Genomic DNA, 11,160 nt, shown 5'->3' with positions numbered 1-11,160 from the left:
ATGCCATGGCAGCGTTGTGGCTGGGATGAGTTACTGCAACAACAGTAAAAAATAGCATGTGTCTATGTAAGGCCTAAAGTGACAATATTCAAAAGCCAGATGTAATTTCTGTTCTGGAGGTCAGATTTGAGTTTTTCTTTTTTACACAAGTTCATAAGTCTTTGAAATTTCACTAGTCAGTATCAAAAGTCTACAAGGAGCACTAAAAAAAGTGTTATATTGACCTTTTTTTTTTTTTTTTTTATAAGTGCTTTTGTTTTTCTTCAATTTTTGGTTTCTGTATTAACTCTGGTGGGTCAGACACAATTATTTATGAAATTTTCTGAATCTCTAGTTTGTGGTGAGTGTTTCCATATACGATATTTGCCTCTAGACCTTGTAGTTACAGAGTTATAAGTAAAAATATGACTACAGTAAAATCAGGCAAAAATGGTGGGGGAACTATTTTGAAGCGTAAAGAGGAACAAGGAGTCCTGGAAGTGATGGTGTGGCCCCCACAGAGCCCTGATCTCAACATCATCAAGTCTGTCTGTGATTACATGAAGAGAGAGAAGCAACTGAGGCTGCCTAAATCCACAGAAGAACTGTGGTTAGTTCTCCAAGATGTTTGGGCCAACCTACCTGCCGAGTTCCTTCAAAAACTGTGTGCAAGTGTACCTAGAAGAATTGATTATGTTTTGAAGGCAAAGGGTGGTCACACCAAATATTGATTTGATGTAGATTTTTCTTCTGTTCACTCACTTTGAATTTTGTTAATTGATAAATATAATCTATTAACATGTCCTTTACAACATTTTTTCACACCTGCCTAAAACTTTTGCACAGTACTGTATATATATAATTTCTGATCTCATCAACTCAGCTTCTATGGGGTGGTCTTCTTTTCTTCTGGGTCTTTTTTTATCTCTTGGGATCCATTCTATTGCTTCTTTAATATTTGATTTGTTCTTCTTGCAATATGTCTGGGTCATTGCAATTTAAAAATCCTCATTCTTTCAATGATACCACATACCTTTGTTCTCAGATCCATGTATCTAGATTTTCTTTTTACAAAGCTTTTGATCTTGACTTTGGTCATAAGTTCATTTACGTAGGTCGGTAGATATATACATTTAGTTTGATCAATCCTATGATAAAATTATTGAGGTTGAATAAAGTAATATTAATAATGGATTAATAATTAATTAGACACTCCTACTAACAGCACTGTTCTTCCCATTTATGATTTTGTGGTTTCATTCTGAGAAACATGTAGGGATTCTTGTGTTTCCTTACTCTTCTCAACTGCTGTTCTTGCATACATTCCGTGTAGACAAGTCCCATTGCAACTTTACAAGCACAACAACCTTCAGTTATCTGTTATCTTCAGCTCATTCAAAACTCTGTTTCTTACCATGTATTCTCTTGGCCTCAGTTCTTTGGGATACCACTGTTTTGTACTTCCAACTGGTATGCTATCTCTGCTTGTATTCATTTCAAGGTCCTTGTCCGGTTTATTAGCTGTTGTCATCTAAATATTGTTCTGTTTGTTCGGAGACCGATTGTACTGTTTTCTTATGGATCTATGTTGTAGATGTTGCCAACTAATTCAGTTTTTAAGGACTTCTGAAACAATTCCCCATCCTTCTTCTATAGGCAATTGACTTCTTTTCAGGGTCAGGTTGTACCTGTTCACATGTACCTCTGGATTAATAACTGCTGCCTTACTGAGAAAACCATTGATTTCTGGTACCTTTATTTACCCTTTACCTTCTTTGTATAACTCTTATGACTTGAACTTTGTTTTGCCCATAGTAGTTAGGTTGTTTTTCACAGAATCTTTTTAAACAAACCATATGATAGCTCATTAGTTATATGGAAGTCGAAAATTCATTTTTGCTGGTAATTTCCTTCCCACTACATAACCAGTTAACCCATGCAGTGCAGTTTACTCTAACAATAAAGCCAGATTAAATCAAAACTTCGACCCACCTGCTAATAGCAAACTACAAAGCTGTACATCATGGTGGTTACATTTCTGATTAGAAGAAAGTGGCATCTTACTAAAAATGATGCCGCAACTGAGTACAGATCTATAGTTTTCTATTAGCAGGTGTTTCAAAGTTTTGATTTAATCTGGTCCTAGTTTAGTTTAGGACATTTAGGTCCAACAACAAGACGGTAGAGAACAATAAACAAACACAGGTATCATCATCTTCATCGACACTGTGGTCATCTTTAGACTTCGTCGCAGCACTGATGGACAAACATCTATTCAAGAGTCTTCCACCAAATTCTATTTTTAGTGAACCTAATCCAATCTAATCCTGCGGGCATCCCAATTTTAATCTTTCTGTATTAATTAGGCAGGCACTTCGGTACATTCTTTGATGCAGAGATCATTCAGAACAAACACCTTTAGCACCCAACGACTAGAGTTCCCTTAATGGAGCAATGGAATTGATCAATAAGTAACACATGTGCCCGTTCAACTAGACAGCAGCTGCCAAGACTGTGGGAAATTGCTGCTGGAGGTGCAGGTAATGAGCATTGTGTATCAAAGTTGCCCACATGGCCTCAGCAGAAGATGAAGTAGTAAGAGCCACCTCCCACTGGTATTACTACAATCACCTCACATTGCATATTAATTTTTGCTTCCTTAGTGAGACATGTGTTGTTCTGCTGATTACTGAGTGTTTAGGTTAACTTGTGGCTAAAGATCTGTACTCTGTGCATCCTTGCATGGTGAGTGCCAAGTCATGCCACACTCTTCTCTCTGCACCGCTGTTTCGATTGATCAGATAAGCCCAGATTGAGAAACAGTGTTTTTGCCGCCCTCCCTCAGCCACCAGGGGCCCAGAGTGGTCACCTTCGACGCCTCTAAGCTCAGTTGAGGATCAGTCTGGAATGGTAAAGGGAAAACCCACTGAACCTGGATAGGGCAGTGGCTCTGGAGCTCACAGTATTGGCCTCCTTGCAATGTCTTGTGGGGCTCCTGGTGAAATGTGTTTGTCCATACGGTCATCAGCGATGGATTACATTCAGCTCTAGGACTGCCGTTTTCTTACATACATTTGTAATTGTTGGTCTGGGTCTTTTGAAGTTTATTATTGAGGGTGGAGGTGGGCTCTCCAGGACCATGGTCAGAAACCACTACTCTAAACTGTATTTAAATTAGTTACTGCATTCGTTTTCTCCCTCTTAAAACAAACACCAAAGCAATACTCTGAATGCAAGACTGCAGTATACAGTGTGCTTTGCCATTTTTTATGTTGTTAAGAAATAATTTTATGTCACATTAAGCATTTTAGATCAACTGCATAATTGACTTTGAATTTGAAATGCACATTAAAGTGCTGATATATAAATAAGTAATTTATAAATTACTAAGCACAAGACCCACAGTAAATGAATCTGTAAAGGGTTGTCACAAAATGAAAATAAACAACAGCCTAGACAACAACAGAAGCAAATGTAGTCAAATAAATAAATAAAATAAATCACACCCTGTCAAATACGTAAAAAGTTTAGAATCAATCCAACATGCTTAAAGAGAATTACTTGTGTTGGCTTTTCTTTTTACTCTTCTGCTATGTATCTTACAAAACAGAACCTTTAACTTGAATATTCCTCATGTCTAATAATATGTAAATTATCTGTCTATTAACATAAAGCTATTATACATATTGTACAAAAAATGTTGCTAATCTTCAGAAGTCACTTTGAAGTTAGGTAATATCTTCAAAGAATGATTTTCTTTAAGGAGGGCTTGGAGGTGACTTACAATCTCTACATGAATAAGGTTCAAGGAATTAAAAGTGCAAGAATGAACTGAGTACATCACATGCCTTGCAGATTTGAAATGTGCTGCTAAGCAAAAATAATGCTTAAGCCTTGAATAGTTAATTGTGTCTGGGGGCTCTTACTTTAAGTGCAGTATCTTTTGGACAATGATATTAACTGTACAATACAATTACAAGGCCTTCTTACTTGTTTTTTACTTTATCTGGATTGAAAGTGATAGCTTAGCACCTGAAGTATTGTGCTTTGGATTACAATTATCTTTTTAACATGATTCCTTTTCAAAGTACCTTGAGACCGCGCTGACATTTTCTGTCATGTCTCCTTTGAGTGACATAGCTTTTATCACTACACAAAATCACACATTTCTTTTTCTTTTTTCTTGAGTGTGCTGAATAATGAAACAGGATTTATTTTTAAGCTGACCTACATACGTATGTACTAGTTAGTTAGTTCTGAAGATCATGATCAATATGTCTATATTCAAAAAATAAAATAAAAATCTGCATCTGTCACTGACATTAACAATTGCAAATTAAATTAATTTGAGTTTTTTGTTTGTTATACACATTTTACAAGTGTAAATTAATGTATCTGTTAATAGTTATTTTCTAATTTTAAAATTGCTTTTGTCCTATCGGAAAGGATTTCAACAAATTAGGAAAAGCAACATTTCATATATATATATATACAGTGGGGGAAAAAAGTATTTGATCCCCTGCTGATTTTGTACGTTTGCCCACTAACAAAGAAATGATCAGTCTATAATTTTAATGGTAGGTGTATTTTAACAGTGAGAGACAGAATAACAAAAAATCCAGAAAACTGCATTTCAAAAAAGATATACATTGATTTGCATGTTAATGAGGGAAATAAGTATTTGACCCCTTCGACTTAGTACTTGGTGGCAAAACCCTTGTTGGCAATCACAGAGGTCAGACGTTTCTTGTAGTTGGCCACCAGGTTTGCACACATCAAACCTTCAGCTACTCAAACCTTCAGCTCCCTCCACAGATTTTCTATGGGATTAAGGTCTGGAGACTGGCTAGGCCACTCCAGGACCTTAATGTGCTTCTTCTTGAGCCACTCCTTTGTTGCCTTGGCTGTGTGTTTTGGGTCACTGTCATGTTGGAATACCCATCCACGACCCATTTTCAATGCCCTGGCTGAGGGAAGGAGGTTCTCACCCATGATTTGACGGTACATGGCCCTGTCCATCGTCCCTTTGGTGTGGTGCAGTTGTCCTGTCCCCTTAGCAGAAAAACACCCCCAAAGCATAATGTTTCCATCTCCATGTTTGACGGTGGGGATGGTGTTCTTGGGGTCATTCCTCCTCCTCCAAACACGGCGAGTTGAGTTGATGCCAAAGAGCTTGATTTTGGTCTCATCTGACCACAACACTTTCACCCAGTTCTCCTCTGAATCATTCAGATGTTCATTGGCAAACTTCAGACGGGCCTGTACATGTGCTTTCTTGAGCAGGGGGGCCTTGCGGGCGCTGCAGGATTTCAGTCCTTCACGGCGTAGTGCGTTACCAATTGTTTTCTTGGTGACTATGGTCCCAGCTGCCTTGAGATCATTAACAAGATCCTCTCGTGCAGTTCTGGGCTGATTCCTCACCGTTCTCATGATCATTGAAACTCCACGAGGTGAGATCTTGCATGGAGCCCCAGACCGAGGGAGACTGACAGTTATTTTGTGTTTCTTCCATTTGCGAATAATCGCACCAACTGTTGTCACCTTCTCAACAAGCTGCTTGGCGATGGTCTTGTAGCCCATTCCAGCCTTGTGTAGGTCTACAATCTTGTCCCTGACATCCTTGGACAGCTCTTTGGTCTTGGCCATGGTGGAGAGTTTGGAATGTGATTGATTGATTGCTTCTGTGGACAGGTGTCTTTTATACAGGTAACGAGCTGAGATTAGGAGCACTCCCTTTAAGAGAGTGCTCCTAATCTCAGCTCGTTACCTGTATAAAAGACACCTGGGAGCCAGAAATCTTGCTGATTGATAGGGGATCAAATACTTATTTCCCTCATTAACATGCAAATCAATTTATAACTTTTTTGAAATGCGTTTTTCTGGATTTTTTTTGCTGTTATTCTGTCTCTCACTGTTAAAATACACCTACCATTAAAATTATAGACTGATCATTTCTTTGTCAGTGGGCAAACGTACAAAATCAGCAGGGGATCAAATACTTTTTTCCCTCACTGTATATATATATATATATATATATATATACTGTCCAAACAATGTTGTCTAGAGGATTTTTTTTCATGTGACCACCTGTGCTTGTACTGTATCTTGTTTCATAAAAGTTTGATTGATTGTGTGGTTTCACTTTGGAGCTTTCAAACTGAACTGACATTTTTCTTCAGTCTGCAATGTGATTCAGGAACATCTTGAGGGAAGCAATCGTGCCCTGTCCCTCAGTGATTTATGAAATAAATGAAAACATAATCAGAATTGCATAGAAAGACATATAGTAGTGACGAAAAGTATTTATTAAAAGAGGCACATTTTTATGTTATTAAAAAGTAAAACTGTGCAAAATATCTACCAACTATTGGACCAGTTATTTCAGTGAGTTTCTGCTGCTGTTGGTAGCTGGCAATCTGCAGTGTAAGCATTATTACTCGCTTAGTTGCAGCCACACTTTTCATTGTATGACTTAAAAGGATTGTGGGAGACTGTTGGTGGTGACTAGCTGAGTAGCCTTCATGCAATTTGCAGTCTCCATTTATTGCTGATTGGCTGGTGCTACGGAAGGACAACTTACACTTCACACAAAATCACATCCATGACTTGTTAGTATATTGAAACAGAAATACTGTAGTGACTAGTGGTGTTGGTCTATGAACACCAATAAAGAAAGGGCCTTGTACCATTCATCTCTAGGGCTAGGGTGCACAAATCATGTCCTGGGGGTAATTCCACCTGAGCTTTTAAACTTACTATTTCAACTAATTATTGGTTAAACTAGACAAATTGTCCAAATTCTTTACTTGATTTAAGCAGAGCACTTCAGCTCAGCAACTCCAGTCCCTGAGGCATCATTTGAAGAGTCAGAATACTATGCAGTTTTGAGCCGTTTTCCCAAACCAACTGTTAATGCATGGGGGATAACAGAATGAGACCTACAGCAGCCTTCTAACAAGAGGGAGTTAAACTTCATTTCAACAACACTGCTGTATGCTTTGCCTGTCTACAGTTTATGGTTTATTAGCTTGGCCTTTGCTTTATAGCTTTTTGGTTTCCAAAGTGAAAATGAGAATGAACAATGAAAAATGCCTCTGATACCTTTAGGAGTGCCTTTTATTATTGATGTATTATTATTTCTTATTACTTAGCTGACGCCCTTGCTTTAAAATGATGCTCCATGCGCGATCATCAAACCTCAAGCGACTGCGGTGATGGTCAGATTTTGAGCTTAATTTGTAACTAACTGCGTCTCAGAGATTATTTACATTGTTTGTGAAAGCCAGGCTCTGGTTATGCTGCATGTGCATTAGAAACTCTATATCTAATAATATGTGACTTGCCAGGATCCCTAGAAATGAGAGATGCAATCCCTTGGGTTCTTATCCTGGTAAGCCTAATACAGTGAATAGAATATACTTATTATAATGCTTATTCAACTGAATTTCTATCTACTATGTGCATGAAATCTATTCTGTGAGTAATAGGTGTTTACTGTTATTACATTATGAGCCACAGAGGCTGTTTTTAGCTCCCAAGGCTGCTGGTAACATTTCTTTCCATCACAATCCTCCAGCTGTGCCTTTCATTTGGCTTTTACACTACAAATTAGTGGAGGCTCCACTTACAGCCTTTCATTACTCACACAGAAAGCTGTGTCTAACACAGATGAAGACAGATCTACATCAGATGACACATCAGTGAGTGGAATCCATAATGAGCTCCCAATGTTGAGTATGTGGAGTTCATTCCCTTGAAAATGCACAGGATTGGACGAATATACTTCTCATAAATCGGCATGTGGATGAACAGGATATGTGTTCGTTCAAAAAAACACTACATCTCACTTTCATGGCTCAGACCTGCAAAACTTTATAGCTCTCCCTGTAGTCCTGTTCTCTCTTTCACTGAGCCACTAAGTCATTTGCACAGGAAAAAACACAAAAAGAAATGTATCCCACTTTTGAGACTAATCAGAAATTATTACACAATCTGAATGGACATGCTTAATTACTTTCTTACTAATAAATAAATGGTGCACCACATTAATAACATATGTCTAATGCTATACCAAGACCTCAGCATTCCTTTGATGGCTCTTAAGAGACTGCACAACAAGACTGATTTGGTACATGGCAGTGTGGCTTTAAGCAGGTGTTTTGGAATATAAAATGTTCAAATACAGTCAGAACAGCAAAGCAGAAAAGTGTTATAATTCGACGCAGTCTTGACATACCCTTTAATTGGAAGAACCGAGAATGTGGTTTTACAGTGTTTCAGACTTGCAATAATCTTGTCATACTTTGACGGAACACAAATGAAAAAGCAATGAATCAAGAATGGCGCAATAACTGATCAATGTCATAGGATGGGTATTTCAAGAGTCTAATTTGATGTCTTGACAGCAAATCACATTTTGATTAAATTGTGAACTGAAGAACCTCATAAAATGTTTGTTTGATGATGCACAATATGATACTATTTGTGAATGTACGCCTCTTGTAGACAATGAACCTTTCACTTTTTTACACCCTTTTGGATGTAAAAAGACGTGCATCCTCCCGGGCAAATGCTGAATGTCTTCTCTCTCTCTGTATGTGTTGTGGGAGTATTTAATGGATTTAAAATATTTTAGTACAAAGTGCTTTTTTATTTGAGGTCATCAGCTGATTATATTGTATTATTTATTTATTTTAACATTACAATCTAGCTGGAGACAGAATTTCTCCAAAAGCGAGAGGCTCCTGGTTCCAGGTGTTCTCACAGAGTCATTAGAGTAGGCAAGGGATGTATTTCTAGTCTGGGTCCTCATACAGAATAGGATTAGTAATGAATACTGTGAGCTCGTGGCATGATATTGAGACCCTGAGTGTGATGATCGTCTGTCCGGGAAAGGGGAAGCACCTGTGTCCGTTCCCTGTCCTAGTGCAAGATGGCTGGGTATTGTAGTTTGTAGTCCTGGGTTATAGAAAGTGAAAGACAAGGGCTGGGATGTAGCGTCTCTCGACCCCGGACCATGTGAAAATACATAAATACATGTTTTCCACTCCACAGGCAAAATCTGTTGATTGTCATTATATTGCCCTCTGGTGCCAATCTGTGTTTAGCAAAGTGTGCTTTTGTGGGATAGATTAATTATTGGGGACATAGTTATTCTGTAAATATCAGGAGAGTGAATGCAATCTAGAATGGACTACAAATATTGAATAATTCAGAGCACAGGTAAACTCGTGGCCATGAAGAAAATAGTACATCAAATAGAATCAAGTTTGTGAAATGATTTGTTTTGTCAGCTGTGAAAATGTGATTTTACTTTGTGCTCATCGTGGAATTTCAGACCTTTGTCATTTAACCAAATCTATTGTGGTACAACTTGGTATTCTGACCTTGGAAATCATCCAATTTCAAGATCTACTGTACACAATCCTGTCCACAAGTTGAGCAACATTCAAAGAAAAATATGAAATACAAACAAAAAAGAAGCAGCACAAAATAAACATTTGTATACAATTAGACTTTCTTTATTACAAACCAGGTTTCACTGGTTTATCCTACCAGTTGCATTTAGATATCTCAGACATCTTGCTGTTCTGTCTTTGTTGGTGACCACTAGATTCCATTATGTGTTACTTAACAAATCCAAATAAAAAAAACAATAAAACATAGAAAAACACTGTCTATAAACCCTCAAAATTTTAGTATCTCTTCTTCTTTCTTGTATTACAAATTTGATTACAAGATTTGATCAATTCATAGGCTCCCAGTCACAAATATAAAGTAATAATGTCTAGTTTAATTACTGTGAGCAAGCAGAGAATTCAAAGTAATTGAGCAAGATTAATCATCAGCATCTGTATGGTTTTCACAAAGCACCAGATTAAGAACCTTTAAATGCTTCATTTGAGACCATAACAGTACGCCAAAAATAAGGATAAATCACGCACTGCTATCTGTAAATAAACTGTATACTGATTTAACAATTTAATATAAGCAAATGTAGAGAACATTTGGAAAAACTCAGCACCGGCAGGACATGTTTTGCAGCCCTAGAAAAGTGCAGATAAACAGTATGTGAAGTTTCCTCTATCAAAAAGAGATGTACCCATAAATCTTCATACCAAATGGATTGGGGGAAAAAAAAGCCCCCAGAGCATCTCACAATCAAAGCTCCAAGACTTGTTAAAAAGAGGCATGGCAGACAAATTAAACAATGAGTCAGCAGCAGCAAAAATCCCTGCAAGCATTTTAGGGACTGGGTAAGCTGGAGAAGGCGATATGAAATTGACGCAAAACAATATTTAAAATCTAATGCCCAATCTTGAGTATTCCTTCTTGTGGATGTAGATGGATTGGTTCAGGTACATAAACCCTCTGAAAAATGCCAAGGAATGTTCTTAAAAAAGTGAAATGAATGTTATGTTTGTGACAAAGTGATTTGTTTTATGTTTTTTATCCTTTTAATATATATTTCTTATCAATAAACTTAATACCAGATTTATTCATTTTGTATATTTTTATTTTGTTGAGCTATGTACTGGTTTGAAATTTTAAGCTAGTGTAACGGGAAGCCTACTAAAACATTGTGTTTATAAATGTGTTATAAACACATACTTTCCAATGTTGTAAGGATTACAGAAAATACATTAAACAAAGCAGTGACATGCCTGTACAAAATACACATGACAGTGTGTTAAGAATTGATCAGGATCTAAAGCTTTTGTCTTCAAAACCTAAAAAAGTGCTGGAAAATGACATGAACAATGACAACCATGAGCACAACGAAGAGTATAATAGAGAGGTGTCAGATCCATCGATTGCTACATAGTGGGTAGCTTTCATCCATGCAGCAGTTATGAAACTTACAGAAAAAAATATTCATATTAAACTATAATGGTCAGAGACCGGATAGTACATTACCTTGAGTACAACATTTCCTGGACAAGGGTATCTGCTAAAAAATAAATAATAAAATAATAATAATTTCAAAACTAGGATGATGTTAAGTTAGGATGAGGTAGTTAAAGCAAGAGAAGTGATGGAGGTGCAAAGGACTTAACTGTATCCTTGCTGCCTATATTATTCGGTACTCCCCTGATTTAAATGGTATTAGATGTGAAGGGCGGCTGAGACTGCTGTACATACATACAAAAAAAAAAAGGAAAAGCCCACATCTAGATTAGA

The sequence above is a fragment of the Amia ocellicauda genome, chromosome 1, assembly GCF_036373705.1.
Source record: "Amia ocellicauda isolate fAmiCal2 chromosome 1, fAmiCal2.hap1, whole genome shotgun sequence".
NCBI lineage: Eukaryota > Metazoa > Chordata > Actinopteri > Amiiformes > Amiidae > Amia > Amia ocellicauda.
Note: the sequence above shows the minus strand (reverse complement) of the source record.